We start from the raw sequence: 18,395 nt of genomic DNA, 5'->3' as shown, positions 1-18,395 counted from the left end.
ATATCCCAGGGGTAGAGAACTGGGAGGCAGATTTCCTAAGTCGTCAGACTTTTCATCCGGGGGAGTGGGAGCTCCATCCGGAAATATTTGCCCAGCTGACTCAGCTATGGGGCACACCAGAATTGGATCTGATGGCGTCCCGTCAGAACGCCAAGCTTCCTTGTGACGGGTCCAGGTCCTGGGATCCCCAGGCGGTACTGATAGATGCTCTAGCAGTGCCTTGGTCCTTCAATCTGGCCTATGTATTTCCACCGTTTCCTCTCCTCCCACATCTGGTTGCCAGAATCAAGCAGGAGAGAGCTTCGGTGATTCTGATAGCACATGCGTGGCCACGCAGGACTTGGTATGCAAACCTAGTGGACATGTCATCTGTTCCACCGTGGACTCTGCCAATGAGGCAGGACCTTCTATTCCAAGGTCCATTCAAGCATCCAAATCTAATTTCTCTTCGTCTGACTGCTTGGAGATTGAACGCCTGATTTTATCAAAGCGTGGTTTCTCTGAGTCAGTCATTGATACCCTGATTCAAGCTAGAAAGCCTGTCACCAGGGAAATCTATCATAAGATTTGGCGCAAATATCTTTATTGGTGTGAATCCAAGGGTTACTCATGGAGTAAGATTAGGATTCCTAGAATATTGTCTTTTCTCCAAGAAGGATTGGAGAATGGATTATCAGCTAGCTCCTTAAAAGGAAAGATTTCTGCTTTGTCTATTCTTTTACACAAGCGTCTGGCAGATGTCCCAGACGTTCAAGCGTTTACTCGGGCTTTAGTCAGAATCAAGATAGAAAAATACCCAAACAGAGTATAATATAGGGGCGCTATCATATACAGTGTATAGTAAATATGACTAAATATATATATGCACAAAAATATAATAGTTCTTCACAAGTACAATTAAACCAATGGTAAATTAGAAATAAATTTAGCAGGGTTATATATACACATTCATATATGAGTACAAAAAGTCCCAAATATAAAACAGATAGTCACAATAGTATCCAAGATGAGATTATAACGGTATCTGGCAGCTCTCCTCGAGGTATAAGGCCATCCACATCAAGAAATTTCTATAAAGAAGCAGAGAAGGCGCCACATAGCATAATTCTGTGAGATAAACCAAGTAAAAGTAGATAACTCAGATGCACTCACGTTTAGTAAAGCATCAAGATGTGATGCGGGCTGGGCATGCCGGTAGCAAGTAGTATAAGATAAAAGTGTTTATTTTTTTTATCTTATACTACTTGTTTGTCTGGACATTCCTGCATGGTATTCACACCTGATATTGCTGGAGTTGACAAAACACCTGAATCAAACAATACCATTATCCTGTGACCACCACCTGGCATTGGGGGAGATTTTGCCTGTGAGGAGAGTTTTACCGGACAACTCTAAGGTTCCGGCATGCCCAGCCCGCATCACATCTTGATGCTTTACTAAACGTGAGTGCATCTGAGTTATCTACTTTTACTTGGTTTATCTCACAGAATTATGCTATGTGGCGCCTTCTCTGCTTCTTTATAGAAATTTAGTCAGAATCAAGCCTGTATTCAAACCTGTTGCTCTGCCATGGAGCCTAAACTTAGTTCTTAAAGTTCTTCAAGGGGTTCCGTTTGAACCTATGCATTCCATAGATATCAAGCTTCTATCTTGGAAAGTTCTGTTTTTAGTAGCTATCTCTTCGGTTCGAAGAGTTTCTGAGTTATCTGCTTTACAGTGTGACTCACCTTATCTTGTTTTCCATGCAGATAAGGTGGTTTTGCATACCAAACCTGGATTCCTTCCTAAGGTTGTTTCTAATAGGAATATCAATCAGGAAATTGTTGTTCCTTCGCTGTGTCCAAATCCTTCTTCAAAGAAGGAACGTCTGTTGCACAATCTTGATGTGGTTCGTGCTTTAAAGTTTTACTTACAAGCAACCAAAGATTTCCGTCAAACATCTTCATTGTTTGTTGTTTATTCTGGTAAGCGGAGAGGCCAAAAAGCTACGGCTACCTCTCTTTCTTTTTGGCTGAAAAGCATCATCCGTTTGGCTTATGAGACTGCTGGCCAGCAGCCTCCTGAAAGGATTACTGCTCATTCTACTAGACCTGTGGCTTCCACATGGGCTTTTAAAAATGAGGCTTCTGTTGAACAGATTTGTAAGGCGGCGACTTGGTCTTCGATTCATACTTTTTCCAAATTTTACAAATTCTATACTTTTGCTTCTTCGGAGGCTATTTTTGGGAGAAAGGTTCTACAAGCAGTGGTGCCTTCCGTTTAAGGTACCTGTCTTGTCCCTCCCTTCATCCGTGTCCTATAGCTTTGGTATTGGTATCCCACAAGTATGGATGAATCCGTGGACTCGATACATCTTACAAGAGAAAACAGAATTTATGCTTACCTGATAAATTTCTTTCTCTTGTGATGTATCGAGTCCACGGCCCGCCCTGTCTGTTTAAGACAGGTAGCATATTTTTATTTTAAAGACTTCAGTCACCTCTGCACCCTATAGTTTCTCCTTTTTCTTCCTAGCCTTCGGTCGAATGACTGGGGGGGGGGTTGAGCTAAGGGAGGAGTTATATAGACAGCTCTGCTGTGGGTGCTCTCTTTGCCACTTCCTGTTAGGAAGGAGAATATCCCACAAGTATGAATGAATCCGTGGACTCGATACATCACAAGAGAAATACATTTATCAGGTAAGCATAAATTCTGTTTTTCTTTCATAAGATATGATGAGTCCACAGTGTCATCAATTACTGTTGGGAATATCACTCCTGGCCAGCAGGAGGAGGCAAAGAGCACTACAGCAAAGTTGTTAAGTATCACTTCCCTTCCCACAAACCTCAGTCATTCTCTTTGCCTCTGTCAATGGAGGAGGTGAAGTTTTGCAGGCCCATTTATCAAGCTCCGTACGGAGCTTGAAGGGCCGTGTTTCTGGCGAGTCTTCAGACTCGCCAGAAACACAAGTTATGAAGCAGCGGTCTATAGACCGCTGCTTCATAACCCTGTCCGCCTGCTCTGAGCAGGCGGACAGGAACCGCCGGAAATCAACCCGATCGAATACGATCGGGTTGATTGACAGCTCCCTGCTGGCGGCCGATTGGCCGCGAGTCAGCAGGGGGCGGCGTTGCACCAGCAGCTCTTGTGAGCTGCTGGTGCAATGTTAAATGTGGAGAGCGTATTGCTCTCCGCATTTAGCGAGGTCTTGCGGACCTGATCCGCAGTGTCGGATCAGGTCCGCAAGCCCTTTGATAAATGGGCCCCTTGGTGTCTGAAGAAAATTGAATTTATTTCATGTAAGTGGCAAGAGTCCATGAGCTAGTGACATATTGGATATACATTCCTACCAGGAGGGGGCAACGTTTCCTATAAATACAACTCCCACCACACTCATTCCTCAGTTTTACAAACTTTGCCTCCTGTGGGGGTGGTGAAGTAAGTTTGTGCTTGATTTCTTCTATGATAGGCGCTTCTAAGCATTTTAAAGCCCAATTCCTCTCAGAGTACAGTGTTTGTCAGAGGGATGTGAAGAAAGTATCGCCTGTTGATTTTATGGTTTCACTCATGAGAAATCTTTTCAAAGGCTCTCTGTTATCGGTCATAGGGATTCATCCTCTGCTGATATTTTTCAGTACTGTTGGTCTGTCTGCTATATGTGGATGGGTGTCTTCTGGTAAGTATGTATAATTTTTTAAGACACTCTCAGCTATGTTTGGTGCTTTATGTTATATTGTAAAGTTTTAAATATATGTGTTTATTTATATTTGCCATGACTCATAAATACTCAGGCTAGGCTCGCATGGATGCAAAATGCTGTTATTTATTGCGTCATTCTTGGCGCAGATATTTTTTGGAGTGTACTTGCGACTATAGTGGAGCAAGTTTCGTCAGTTCCTGCGTCTTTTTTTGGCGCGAAGTTGCGCTTGTTTTGACGTGAGTTGCATCATTTCCTGGTGTTGGTTTGGCGGAAAAAAATTTCACTTCCTTTTGTGTCTTGCGTCATACTTGGCGCCAAAAAATATGTTATTTTACCTCACATCCTTTTTTGCTTCTTGCTCTCTTTATATTATAGGGAGCTATGTTGTTTGTTTATTTTTTTCCCATTCCTGAAACTGCTAGTTTAGGAAATTGGATATTTTGTTTAAATGTTCATTTTTTCCTTTTACATTTTGCAAGATGTCTCAGACTGATCCTGACTCTGATGTTACTGTAGAAATTAAAATGCCCAAAACACAATTTTCTTCAACAAGCTAAGTGTGTTTTTTTATTGTCAAGCTGATTTTATTCTCTTCAGCTCAATTTTGTGGCATGTATTTATCTCATTTAATGCTGATAATGTTTCTATATGTACAAATACATTTACCGTTTTTAATTTCTCAGTTTAATGTACCTGATTAATTCTGCAGATTTCACGTTATTACTGCAATCATAAGAAGGCTATGACTGTTTCTTCTATAAAGGTAAGACAAGTCCACGGATTCATCCTTTACTTGTGGGATATTATCCTTCCCTACAGGAAGTGGCAAAGAGCACCACAGCAGAGCTGTCTATATAGTTCCTCCCTTAGCTCCACCCCCCAGTCATTCTCTTTGCCTACTCTAAGTACTAGGAAGGGTAAAGTGAAAGAGGTGATAAAATATTAGTTTTTAATTTCTTCAATCAAGAGTTTGTTATTTTTAAATGGTACCGGTTTGTACTATTTACTCTCAGGCAGCAGATGGATGAAGACTGCTGCCTGGAGGATGATGATCTTAGCATTTGTAACTAAGGTCCATTGCTGTTCCCACAGAGGCTGAGGAGTACAGGAAACTTCAGTGTGAGGAACGGTTTCATGCTATGCAGCAATGAGGTATGTTTAGTCATATTTTTTTATGGAGAGACTGTGTATTTCAGAAAGGCTGACATTATACCCAGGAGGGTAAGGGTAAGCAGCAATCCTAGAGCTAAAAGAAGGGCATTACTTAGCTTGCTTATGGGGCCAATTACATATATGGTTGACACTGAATGTAAAATGTTTGTGAGCAAACGTTTTTTGGTTGGGAGTGTTTAACGTTTTTGTGGGCAATAAACGTTTTGGGCAATGTTATTAGGACACACATGGCTTAATTTTCGGGTCTTGGAACCCACATGACTAGTTATAACCGCTCTGGTGCGGTTCTTTAAGGCTCAGGAAACATCAAGTGAGATGGGCGGGGCCTATTTTCTTGCCTCAGATGCACAGTTAGTTTGTCAGCAAGCAGCAAGCTCTAACTCCTGAGGGCCCTGGTGTATGTTTTGGGCCAAATCGAAGCTTTTACCCCACACTTTCGATCCCTGAGGGCAGGTAGGTCTGATATTGAGGAAAATCAATGTTCAATATGTTTAGAAGCCATTGTGGAACCTCCACTTAGAATGTGTCCCTCATGCACTGAAAGAACTTATTTTAGCTACTAAAAGTATGTAGAAGGATGATTCTCAGTCAGAAGAGAATCAGGTTATGCCATCTAATTCTCCCCAAGTGTCACAACCGTTAACGCTCTTTCACCCTGCAAGATATGGCCGCAGGTATGAATACTACCCTCACTGAGGTTTTATCTAAGCTGCCGGGGTTGCAGGGGAAGCGCAGTAGGTCTGGTGTGAGAACAAACGCTGAGCCCTCTGACGCTTTATTAGCTATATCCGATGTACCCTCACAATGTTCTGAAGTGAGGGATTTGCTGGCTGAGGGAGAGATTTCTGAAAATATGTTCCCTCAGACAGATTCAGATATGACGGCTTTTAAATTTAAACTAGAACACCTCCGCTTATTGCTCAGGGAGGTTTTAGCGACTCTGGATAACTGTGACCCTATTGTAGTTCCAGAGAAATTGTGTAAAATGGACAAATTCCTAGAGGTTCCTGCCTACACTGATGTTTTTCCGGTCCCTAAGAGGATTTCGGAAGTTGTTACTAAGGAGTGGGATAGACCAGGTATTCCGTTCGCTCCCCCTCCTATTTTTAAGAAAAAGTTTCCCATATCAGACGCCGTGCGGGACTCGTGGCAGACGGTCCCTAAGGTGGAGGGAGCTATTTCTACCCTGGCTAAGCGTACAACTATACCTATTGAGGACAGTTGTGCTTTCAAAGATCCTATGGATAAAAAATTAGAGGGTCTCCTGAAGAAAATATTTGTTCATCAAGGTTTTCTTCTCCAACCTATAGCGTGCATTGTTCCTGTAACTACTGCAGCGTCCTTTTGGTTCGAAGCTCTGGAAGAGGCTCTTCAGGTTGAGACTCCATTAGAGGATATTCTGGATGGAATTAGGGCTCTCAAGCTAGCTAATTCTTTCATTACAAATGCCGCTTTTCAATTGGCTAAATTAGCAGCGAATAATTCAAGTTTTGCCATTTTAGCGCGCAGAGCGTTATGGCTTAAGTCCTGGTCTGCCGATGTGTCATCAAAAGCTAATCTTTTAGCCATCCCTTTCAAGGGTAAGACCCTATTCGGGCCTGAACTGAAAGAGATCATTTCAGACATCACTGGAGGGAAAGGCCATGCCCTTCCTCAGGATAAGACAAATAAGATGAGGACCAAACAAAATAATTTTCGTTCCTTTTGAAACTTCAAAGGTGGTCCCTCTTCCTCTTCCCCTGCCGCAAAGCAAGAGGGGAATTTTGCTCAATCCAAGTCAGTCTGGAGACCTAACCAGACTTGGAACAAGGGTAAACAGGCCAAGAAGCCCGCTGCTGCCACCAAGACAGCATGAAGGGGTAGCCCCCGATCTGGGACCGGATTTAGTAGGGGGCAGACTTTCTCTCTTCGCTCAGGCTTGGGCAAGAGACGTTCAGGACTCCTGGGCTTTAGAAATAGTAACCCAGGGGTATCTTCTAGATTTCAAAGATTCTCCCCCAAGGGGGAGATTCCATCTTTCTCAATTGTCTGTAAACCAGACAAAAAGAGGCGTTCTTACGCTGTGTAGAAGACCTATATTCCATGGGAGTGATCTGCCCAGTTCCGGAAACAGAACAGGGGCAAGGGTTCTACTCCAATCTGTTTGTGGTTCCCAAAAAAGAGGGAACTTTCAGACCAATTTTGGATCTCAAGATCCTAAACAAATTCCTCAGAGTCCCATCCTTCAAGATGGAGACCATTCGGACTATTTTGCCAATGATCCAGGAGGGTCAATATATGACCACCGTGGACTTAAAGGATGCGTATCTACACATTCCTATCCACAAAGATCATCACCAGTTCCTCAGGTTCGCCTTTCTGGACAAACATTACCAGTTTTTGGCTCTTCCCTTCGGGTTGGCCACGGCTCCCAGAATTTTCACAAAGGTGCTAGGGTCCCTTTTGACGGTTCTAAGGCCGCGGGGCATAGCAGTGGTCGCCTTATCTGGACAATATCTTAATCCAGGCGTCAACTTACCAACTAGCCAAGTCTCACACGGACATCGTGTTGGCCTTTCTAAGATCTCACGGGTGGAAGGTGAACGTAAAAAAGAGTTTACTTCTCCCTCTCACAAGAGTTCCATTCCTGGGAACTCTGATAGATGAAAATTTTTCTGACGGAGGTCAGGAAATCAAAGATTTTATCCATCTGCCGAGCTCTTCATTCCATTCCTCGGCCGTCAGTGGCTCAGTGTATGGAGGTAATCGGTTTAATGGTAGCGGCAATGGACATAGTTCCGTTTGCTCGCTTGCATCTCAGACCACTGCAACTTTGCATGCTCAAACAGTGGAATGGGGATTATGCAGATTTATCTCCTCAGATAAATCTGGATCTAGATACCAGAGACTCTCTTCTTTGGTGGTTGTCACAGGATCATCTGTCCAAGGGAATGTGTTTCCGCAGGCCAGCGTGGGTCATAGTGACGATGGACTCCAGCCTATTGGGCTGGGGTGCAGTCTGGAATTCCCTGAAAGTACAGGGATTGTGGACTCAGGAGGAGGCTCTCCTCCCAATAAATATTCTGGAACTGAGAGCGATATTCAACGCGCTTCAGGCGTGGCCTCAGCTGGCGTCGGACAGATTCATAAGATTCCAGTCGGACAATATCACGACTGTAGCATATATCAATCATCAGGGGGGAACAAAGAGTTCTCTAGCGATGATAGAGGTTACCAAAATAATTCAATGGGCAGAGACTCACTCTTGCCATCTATCAGCAATCTATATCCCAGGAGTGGAGAACTGGGAAGCGGATTTTCTAAGTCGTCAGACTTTTCATCCGGGGGAGTGGGAACTCCATCCGGAGGTGTTTGCACAATTGATTCAGCAATGGGGCACACCAGAATTGGATCTGATGGCGTCTCGTTAGAATGCCAAACTTCCTCGATACGGGACCAGATCAAGGGATCCTCAGGCAGTACTGATAGATGCTCTAGCAGTACCCTGGTCATTCAACCTGGCTTATGTGTTTCCACCATTTCCTCTCCTTCCTCGTTTGATTGCCAGAATCAAACAGGAGAGAGCTTCGGTGATTTTGATAGCACCTGCGTGGCCACGCAGGACTTGGTATGCAGACCTAGTGGACATGTCATCTCTTCCACCATAGACTCTGCCACTGAGACAGGACCTTCTGATTCAAGGTCCGTTCCAGCATCCAAATCTAGTTTCTCTGTGACTAACTGCTTGGAGATTGAACGCTTGATCTTATCCAAGCGGGGGTTCTCTTAGTCGGTCATAGATATCTTGATTCAGGCTCGAAAGCCAGTCACCAGGAAAATTTATCATAAGAAATGGCGTAAATATCTTTATTGGTGCGAATCCAAAGGCTACTCATGGAGTAAGATCAGGATTCCTAGGATTTTGTCCTTTCTCCAAGAAGGATTGGAGAAGGGGTTATCAACTAGTTCCTTAAAGAGACAGATATCTGCTTTATCAATTCTACTGCACAAACGCCTGGCAGATGTTCCAGACGTTCAGTCGTTCTGTCAGGCTTTAGTTAGAATCAAGCCTGTGTTTAAACCTGTTGCTCCGCCATGGAGTTTGAATTTAGTTCTTAAGGTTCTTCAAGGGGTTCTGTTTGAACCTATGCATTCCATAGATATTAAGCTTCTATCTTGGAAAGTTCTGTTTTTAGTTGCTATCTCTTCGGCTCGAAGAGTTTGAACTATCTGCATTGCTATGCGACTCGCCTTATCTTGTTTTCCATGCTGATAAGGTGGTTTTGCGTACCAAACCTGGATTCCTTCCTAAGGTTGTTACTAATAGGAATATTAATCAGGAAATTGTTGTTCCTTCTCTCTGTCCTAATCCTTCCTCTAAGAAGGATCGTCTTTTGCACAACTGGGACGTGGTTCGTGCTTTAAAGTTTTACTTGCAAGCGACCAAAGATTTCCGTCAAACATCTTCTTTGTTTGTTGTCTATTCTGGAAAACGTAGAGGTCAAAAAGCTACAGCTACCTCTCTTGCCTTTTGGCTGAAAAGCATCATCCGTTTGGCATACGAGACTGCTGGACAGCAGCCTCCTGAAAGAATTACAGCTCACTCTACTAGAGCGGTGGCTTCCACATGGGCTTTTAAAAATGATGCTTCTGTTGAACAGATTTGTAAGGCTGCGACTTGGTCTTCGCTTCATACCTTTTCCAAATTTTACAAATGTGAAACCTTTGCTTCTTCGGAGGCTATTTTTGGGAGAAAGGTTCTTCAAGCAGTGGTGCCTTCTGTTTAACCATCTGTCTTGTCCCTCCCGTTCATCCGTGTCCTGTAGCTTTGGTATTGTATCCCACAAGTAATGGATGAATCCGTGGACTCGTCTTACCTTTATAGAAGAAAACTAAATTTATGCTTACCTGATAAATTGATTTCTTCTATGGTAAGACGAGTCCACGGCCCGCCCTGTCATTTTAAGACGAGTCCACGGCCCGCCCTGTCATTTTAAGACAGATTGTATTTTTTTATTTAAACTCAGTCACCTCTGCACCTTGTAGTTTCTCCTTTTTCTTCCTGTACCTTCGGTCGAATGACTGGGGGATGGAGCTAAGGGAGGAGCTATGTAGACAGCTCTGCTTTGGTGCTCTTTGCCACTTCCTGTAGGGAGGGATAATATCCCACAAGTAAAGAATGAATCCGTGGACTTGTCTTACCATAGAAGAAATCAATTTATCAGGTAAGCATAAATTTAGTTTTTTGTGTCTTCAAATAAACTTATAAGGTCTTTCCAAAATTGTTTCAATTTTGTTTTGACCGACAGTATACTTAAGTTTATTCTACTGATGAGGTTTTCTTTGGCTCAAAGGATCCTGCATCAGAGACTGTATTTGACAAATCTTCTTTTTTATTTTTATAATTCAACATTTTTTGTTCTTTATTAAGGAAATTTTGATAATTTTAGGTGTTAGGAGTCTAGTCCTCCTATTAAATATGTTACATTCATTTAAAGATTTCTTTAAATTGCTCCTGAGGTTTTTATCCTATTCTAGAAGCTATCTATGATATGTTTGCTAGAATGGTTTAAACCTGATTCTTTTTTGGGAATGTACTAATATTTCTATTAAAGTTAGTAATTATTTTCAGGATATTTTTAAGTTTAAATCTTACCTTATTAAAGAGCATATTTTCATACTGTTTATATTCTTAGTTCAGCTATATTTATGACTGACATTGCTGCTCTCTCAACTTTATTGTTGGACAGTTAGTATAAGCAGTTTTCAGATTCTGAAGTTTATAACACTGTTCATTTACTTTAAAATGTATTCATTTTATTTATGATTCTATATCTGTTGTCATTTAAGATTAATTTCGAATCTATGTTTTTAGCTTTTCTATTTAGAAGAGCTTCATGGTTTTAATCTTGAATTTTGACATATATTTTATTATCTCTATCTTGTTAGGATAATAATTTTTTTTTAATTTCTATTATCTCTACTATATCTGGAGGGAAAAGAGTTTTTTTCTGCCCTACTTTTTGGCTGGTGATGTAGATCAGTTGGTTAATGCCCTGACTACAAAAGCTTGTTCTACTGATCCAAGGGTCACAGGTTCATATCCAGCAGGGTCGATGCAGCCCTTTGGCCTTTTGAGGTCAATTAAACCTGTACCATTTATTTGGGTAATAATAACAACTATTACTATTCAGCTGCCAATTTGGTTAACTCCGAGTGCAAGCGCTGAAAAAGCGTTTTTTTTTAGTCCTACTAGGAGAAAAGCGCTATACAAATACTAGTTATTAAGACTGCATGAAGGTGCGGTTCTCAAACCAGTTCTTCTGGTGGGGGGAGATTAAGTTATTTTTGGATGGATTCAGTCCAAAGTCTATAGAATATTATTCTTAGGGTTTTGAATAGATTTTTAGAATGAGACCTTCTATGGGAAGAGTCTTTCTTTCTCATGTTTCAATACACTCTGTGAAGGTTGACGGTTTTTCTGAAATATATTTCAGAACTGGAATTTTTTTCAGGGGTGTTAGTACCAGTTCCTTAGCAGAAACAGGGTTTGGGTTTCTATTGAAATCTATTCTTTGTCCCAAAGAAGGAAGATTCATTCAGACCAATCTTAGATCTGAAAACTTTAAATCGTTTTGTGAGTGTCCCAAATTTCACGATGGCGACTATAAGGATTATTATGCCTTTTGTTCAGCAATGTCATTACATGTTCACAATAGTTGTACGGGACCCTTATCCTCACATTCCAATTCATTCAGACCACTTTCGGTTACTCAAATTCTCTCTTCTAGGCAAGCTTTACCAATTTGTTGATTTTCCATTTGGTCTAGCAACAGCTCCAAGAATCTTTTCGAAGGTTCTCGGTGCTCTTCTATCTGTAATCAGAGAGCAGGGTATTGCAGTGTTTTCCTTATTTGGACGATATCTTGGTACTAGCTCAATCCTTTAATTTAGCAGAATCTCACACGAATCAACTAGTGTTGTTTCTTCAAAGACATGGTTGGAGGATCAATTTACCTAAGAGCTTCGTGATTCCTCAGGCAAGGGTCACCTTTGTAGGTTTCCAGATAAATTCAGTGTCCATGACTCTCTCTTTAACAGTCAACAGACGAATGAAATTAGTTTTAGCCTGTCTAAACCTTCAGTCTCTATTTTTCCCCTTCAGTGGCTATGTGCAGGGAAGTTTTGCTTGTTTACTTATGAGACCTTTGCAGCTTTGCATGCTGAATCTATGGTGCAGAGATTATTCTCAAGTTTCACAGCTGATATACTTAAATCCCAACACTCAACTCTCTCTGACTTGGTGGTTAGACCATCATCATATTATTCAGGGGGCCTTCTTTGTTCATCCTTCTTGGACTGTATTCTTACAGATGCAAGTCTTACAGGTAGGGGAGCTGTCTGGGGTTCGCTGACAGCACAAAGGGTTTGGAAACCTCAAGAGTCAAGGTTACCAATCATTATTTTAGAACTCTGTGCTAATGTTTCGTTAATTTTAAGACAATATCACAACTGTGGCGAATGTCAATCATCGAGGAGGGACTCGCAGTCCTTTAGCGATGAAAAGAAGTATCTTGAATACTTTTTTGGGCAGAATTCAACTCCTGTCTAATTTCTAGGATTCATATCCCAGGTGTGGACAATTGGGAGGCGGATTATCTCAGCCGCCAGACTTTACATCCAGGGTGGTCTCTCCATCCAGATGTTAGATGTTTTGTTTTTCCAGATTGTACAGCTGTGGGGCCTTCCAGAAATAGTTCTGATGACCTCTCATCTAAATAAGAAATTTCCCAGATACCTTTCCAGGTTCAGGGATCCTCAGGCGGAGATGGTGGATACGTTAGCAGTTTCTTGTTTTTTTTTAATCTGCTTACATTTTTCCGCCTCTGGTTCTTCTTTCAAGGGTGATCTCCAAGATCATAATGGAACAGTCTCATGTGTTTCTGGTAGCACCAGCATGGCCTCACAGGTTTTGGTATGTGGATCTTGTCTGGATGTCCAGTTGCCAGCCTTGGCCACTTCCTCTAAGGCTAGACTTTCTGTCTCAAAGGCCGTTTTTCCATCAGGATCTCAAATTGTTAAATTTGAAGGTATGGAATTTGAACGCCTAGTGCTTAGTCATAGAGATGTCTCTGACTCAGTGGTTAACACTATGTTACAGGCTCGTAAATCTGTTTCAAGAAAGATTTATTATCGGGTTTGGAAAACCTATATTTTATGGTGTTCTTTTCATAAATTCTCTTGGCATTCTTTTAGAGTTCCTAGAATTTTATAATTTCTTCAGGATGGTTTGGATAAGGTTTTGTCTTCAAGTACTTTGAATCTGCTCTTTCCGTTTTATTTCATAGAAAATTTGCTAAACTTCCTGATATTCACTGTTTTGTTCAGGCTTTGGTTCGTATCAAACCTGTTATTAAATTAATTTCTCCTCCTTGGAGTCTTTATTTGGTTTTAAGGATTTTGCAGGCTCCTCCTTTTGAGCCTATGCATTCTTTGGATATGAAACTACTTTCTTGGAAAGTGTTGTTTCTTTTGGCTATCTCTTCTGCTAGAAGAGTTTCTGAGTTATCAGCTCTCTCTTGTGAGCCTCTTTATCTGCTTTTCCATCAAGATAAAGCTGTTTTGCGGACTTCATTCAAATTTCTTCCTAAAGTTCTGAATTCTATCAACATTAGTAGGGAAATTGTTGTTCCTTCTTTGTGTCTTAATCCTAAGAATTTTCTGGAAAAATCTTTACATTCTTTGAATTTCAGGAAGACTTCTAGTCTATTTGTTGTTTTTTTCTGGTTCTAGGAAAGGTCAGAAAGCCTTTGCCATTTCTTTGGCATCTTGGTTAAAGCTTTTTTGATTCACAAGCTTATTTTAGGCGGGGCAGTCTCCGCCTCAGAGAATTACAGCTCATTCTACTAGATCAGTTGTTTCTTCTTGGGCTTTTAAGAATGAAGCTTCGGTTGATCAGATTTGCAAAGCAGCAACTTGGCTTTCTTTGCATACATTTACTAAATGTTACCATTTTGATGTATGTGCTTCTTTTGAAGCAGTCTTTGGTAGGAAAGTTTTTCAGGCAGCTGTCTCCGTTTGATTCTACTGCTTATGATTTAAGTTTCTTTGAAGTTTATAAGAAAAACTTAATTATTGTTTGGATTTAATTTCTCAGAAGAAATAGCTGTTGTTATTTTATCCCTCCCTCTCTAGTGACTCATAGTGGCAAGAGTCCATGAGACCCACCCTTTTTTGTGGTGGTTATGTTTTTTTTGTATAAAAGCACAATATTTTTTCCAGTTCCTCTTTTTGTATGCTTTTTTTCTCCTTTTTACACCTCACTACTTGGCTATTCGTTTAACTGAGGAATGAGTGTGGTGGGAGGTGTATTTATAGGCATTTTGGGGTTCGGGAAACTTTGCCCCCTCCTGGTAGGAATGTATATCCCATACTTCACTAGCTCATGGTCTCTTGCCACTATGAAAGAAATTAATTTATTAGGTAAGTTCTTACATAAATTATGTTTTCTTTTGCTACAAGCAAGATATTTTGGGTCTAGCTGTACTCCACGTTAATCTCTTCAGTAGGGTAGTGGTGGCTTTAAAGCAGTTAGGGACTTGTAAGGTGGGCGTTGCTGCATTTTCCTAACATTTTGCTGCCCTAGTATAGTAAGCCAGAGTAGGTTTACTCTGTTATTTCTCTTTTTACAGGTCTCTGTGAGGAGTATGTTCCTCTCATACCATGTAAGCTGTCCTCCTGCCGGACGGCCAGACTGCAGGTAAGTGCCTTTTGTCTTCTAGGTATGGGAGACTGTGCACTTAATAAATTGTAATCAAACAGTGGGGGGTTATATGTGAGCGCCAAAAGGTAATATGGAAACACTACCAGGCAAATTGATCTTTGAAATGGCTATTAGGAAGATATATTAATGAATCTTTATGTATAGTGATTTATTTGTGCAAACTCAAAGTCCAAGGGTGTAATACTATGAGCAAACAGAGAGTATTATCGTAATAAAAATTTATTAATTTATTATTTCATCAAAACAAAATCGGTTTAAAAATATAATATATACCAAAAAACTGTGATATATCCTAATTGGTACCAATTTTTAAAAAAACTCTCAAGGGTTAAAAAGGAGTAAAATACTTTCAAGATACTACTATCTATGATAAAACTCCTATTACCATATAGAAAGAGAGCTGTTCTAGCAGAAAATATATATAATTGACTTATCAACAATATATTGGTTAAAAAACACTCTGTGGAGATCTCAGAGAGCAGCGGTATAGCTTTCACAGTTCTTTAAAGTGCACTTATTAGAGAAACCATATACCACATTCCTTTCCACAGGATATTTCAAAGTACTATAAACCAAATTAGACTCCTTATCCAGATTTGAGCAAATTAGTTTGATGCTAGATGATTGTCTTTTTGTTGTATTACAATCCTCTTTGCATATAAAGTTAATAAAGGATTACCTTTAAGATCCGGTACTTTAGATATTTAATGTAAGCCGAGTCTACCTTTGTTCTCGGATGTTCTTTTGTTGAATGTCGCTCCTTAGTGGTGCTGTTTAGTTTTTGAAAATGTCTTTTAGAAAAGCCAAAAGCAGAGACAGATATACAGCACCGTCCTGTGCTAAGTTGGACGCCACAAAACACTTCGTGTCTATTTCCAAGACACGCCCACGTATGCGGGGGGTGACCTCAGGGGTTATGCTTCCCGGCCGGTTCAGGCAAAGTTTCCAGGTGTCCGGCAAAGTATCCAGGTGTCTCCGTGTATTGGCAACGCGTTTCAGCTCTCCAGAGCCTTTATCAAGCCATACCGGATGATACAGTTTGGATCCTTTATATACTTTTATCAGCTTTGCAATGTGTGTCTGTCTCTCCAAATCAGAAACACTGGTGGCTCGCTCGCTCGAGAGGAGGAGGATATGTTGGTAGCCTCTGAGAATGAAATCTCAGTTTCTAACCGTATAATTCCTTCATCTGATGCTGAAGTAGTAACCTTCAGATTTAAGCTTAAACACCTTTGTGTATTGTTAAAGGAGATTTTGGCTACTTTGGGCGACTCGGATACGCCTGTGGTTGTCAACCCTAAGGAATCTGTTAACCTTAATAATAACTATGATGTTCCTTCCACTGTGGGTGTGTTTTCTGTTTCAGACCGTGCAGATTTTTTCACAGGAATGGGAGAAGTCAGCTCTTCCTTTTTCCCTGTCCCCTGTCTTTAAAAGGATGTTTCCTGTTGCTGTCTCCATTAAATGTCATGACGCTCGGAGCCTAAAGTAGAAGGGACATTTCTGGCTAAGAACTAAGATCCCAATAGAGGATAGCTGCTCTTTTTAGGATCAATGGACAAGCTGGAGGCTTATTTGGTATTGCCACTGTGTCAAGTGCGGCATCCTTTGGGTGCGATGCCTTGTCTGATTAATTTTGGTAGAAACTCCTTGGAGGAGATCCAGGATAGAATTATGGCTCTTAATAGCCCATGCTTTTATTTCTGATACTACCATACAAGTTATTATGCCAAGATATCTGGCTTCACTGTGCTAGCCCCGTAGGGTGATGTGGCTAATTTCTTGGTCAGTGGAATTTTCCTCTAGTCCAAGTCTGCATACAAGGGTAAGGCCTTTTTTTGGTCCTGGTCAAGACGAATAGTCCTAAAGTATGTCAGAGTAAGCACCTAAATCAGCATATAGGGTTTGCCCCAGATCCGAGATCGGACTAAGTGGGGGGCTGTATTTCTCTGTTTTCTTCAAGCGTGAGTATGAGATGTCCCAGATAGGCTGCGGACATAGTATCTCAGGGTTGCTTAATAGAATTTAAACCTTTCCTCCTGGAGGTAGGTTCCATCTCTCTAGTTTATCAACGGACCAGGTAAATGAGAGGCATTTTTTAATTTTGTTTGGGACCTTTCTACCCTGGTAATGATAGTTCCAGTTCCTGTAAGGGAACAGGGTCTAGGTTTCTTTTTAATCCTGTTTGTGATTCCCGAAAAGTTGGGAATTTTCGTCCTATTCTAGACCTAATGTGCCTTAACAAGTTTTCTCAGGGTACCGTCCTTCTAAATGGAACCATTGGTTCTTTTCTTCCTTTGGTCCAAGAGGGTCAGTTCATGATGACCATAGACCTGATAGATGTGTATCTTCTAATTCCTGAGATTTGCCTTTCTGGAAAACTCTTTCAGTTGTGGCTCTTTCCTTTGGCCTTGCCCACGGCTCCCAGAATTTTTTTCTAAGGTTCTGGGGGCTCTCTTGGCAGTGATCAGGTTTCGGGGAATTACTGTGCCGCCCGTCCTGGACAACATTTTGGTTCAGCCGCCATATTTTCAACTAGCAACTCTTATACAGAGATCTTGTTTTCTTTTCCACAAATGGGAAGTTAATCTGGAAAAGAGTTCCCTTGTTCCAGCTACAAGGGTAGTTTTCTTAGGGACCATAATAGATTGCCTATCTATAAAAAAAATTCTGACGGAGGGCAGAAAATCCGAAATTCTTGCCTCACTCTGCAGTCTACTCTTCAGCCATCAGTGGCTCAATGTATGGAGGTAATTGGTCTGATGGTCGCTTCCATGGACATCATTCCCTTTGCTCAATTCCTTTTGAGAACTCTGCAGTTATGCATGCTCAGACAATGGAACGGGGACCATTCGGATCTGTCTCAGAGGATAGATCTAGATTAGTCAACAAAAGACACTCTTCTGTGGGGGATTTCTCAGGAGCATCTGTCTCAGGGCACGTGCTTCAGGAGACCTTCCTGGGTGATTGTGACCACGGACGCCAGCCTGCTGGACTGGGGAGCAGTCTGGGTCTTGTTAAAGGCGCAAGGACTATGGTCTCGGGAGGAGTCTGTTCTTCCCATAAACATCTTGGAGCTGAGAGCAATTTACAATGCTCTGATGGCTTGGCCTCAGTTGTCCTTAGCCCGTTTTACCAGGTTCCAGTCGGGCAATATCACCTCAGTGGCTTACATCAACCACCAGGGAGGAACTCAGAGTTGCTTAGCCATGAAGGAGGTGGCTCGCATTTGTTCAGTGGACAGAAGCTCACAATTGCTGTCTTTCTGCCATCCACATTCCAGGAGTGGACAACTGGGAGGCAGGCTTTCTGAGCAGACAAACTTTTCATCCCGGGGAGTGGGCTCTCCATCCAGAGGTGTTCTCCAGGTTAACCCTCAAATGGGGGATACCGGAGTTGGATCTGATGGCGTTTCAGCAGAATGCCAAGTTTCCAAGGTATGGTTCATGGTTAAGAGACCCGCAGGCCACCCTGATAGATGCTTTGGCGGTTCCTTGGGATTTCAGTCTAGCATACCTGTTTCCTCCGTTTGCTCTCCTTCCATGAGTCATTGCTCGTATCAAACAGGAGAGAGCATCGCTACTTCTGATAGCCCCTGCGTGGCCTTGCAAGACCTGGTATGCAGACCTAGTGAAGATGTCTTCTCTTCCACCTTGGAGGTTGCCTCTGAGGAAGGACCTTCTAACTCAGGGTCCATTCCTTCATCCATATTTCATTTCTCTGAAGCTGACTGCTTGGAGATTGAACTCTTAGTTCTGTCTAAGCGTGGTTTTTCTGAAT

General features: G+C 41.7%; 1 protein-coding gene across 1 annotated transcript in view; it reads left to right on the top strand.

The window, feature by feature from the left end:
• Positions 1–18,395, top strand: part of PRKDC (protein kinase, DNA-activated, catalytic subunit) — a 2,064,551-nt gene that overhangs the window by 1,635,646 nt on the left and 410,510 nt on the right.

The sequence above is a fragment of the Bombina bombina genome, chromosome 5 (genome assembly GCF_027579735.1).
Source record: "Bombina bombina isolate aBomBom1 chromosome 5, aBomBom1.pri, whole genome shotgun sequence".
Lineage (NCBI taxonomy): Eukaryota > Metazoa > Chordata > Amphibia > Anura > Bombinatoridae > Bombina > Bombina bombina.
The sequence above is the reverse complement of the archived record's forward strand: the minus strand, read 5'-3'. Positions and strand labels throughout refer to the sequence as shown.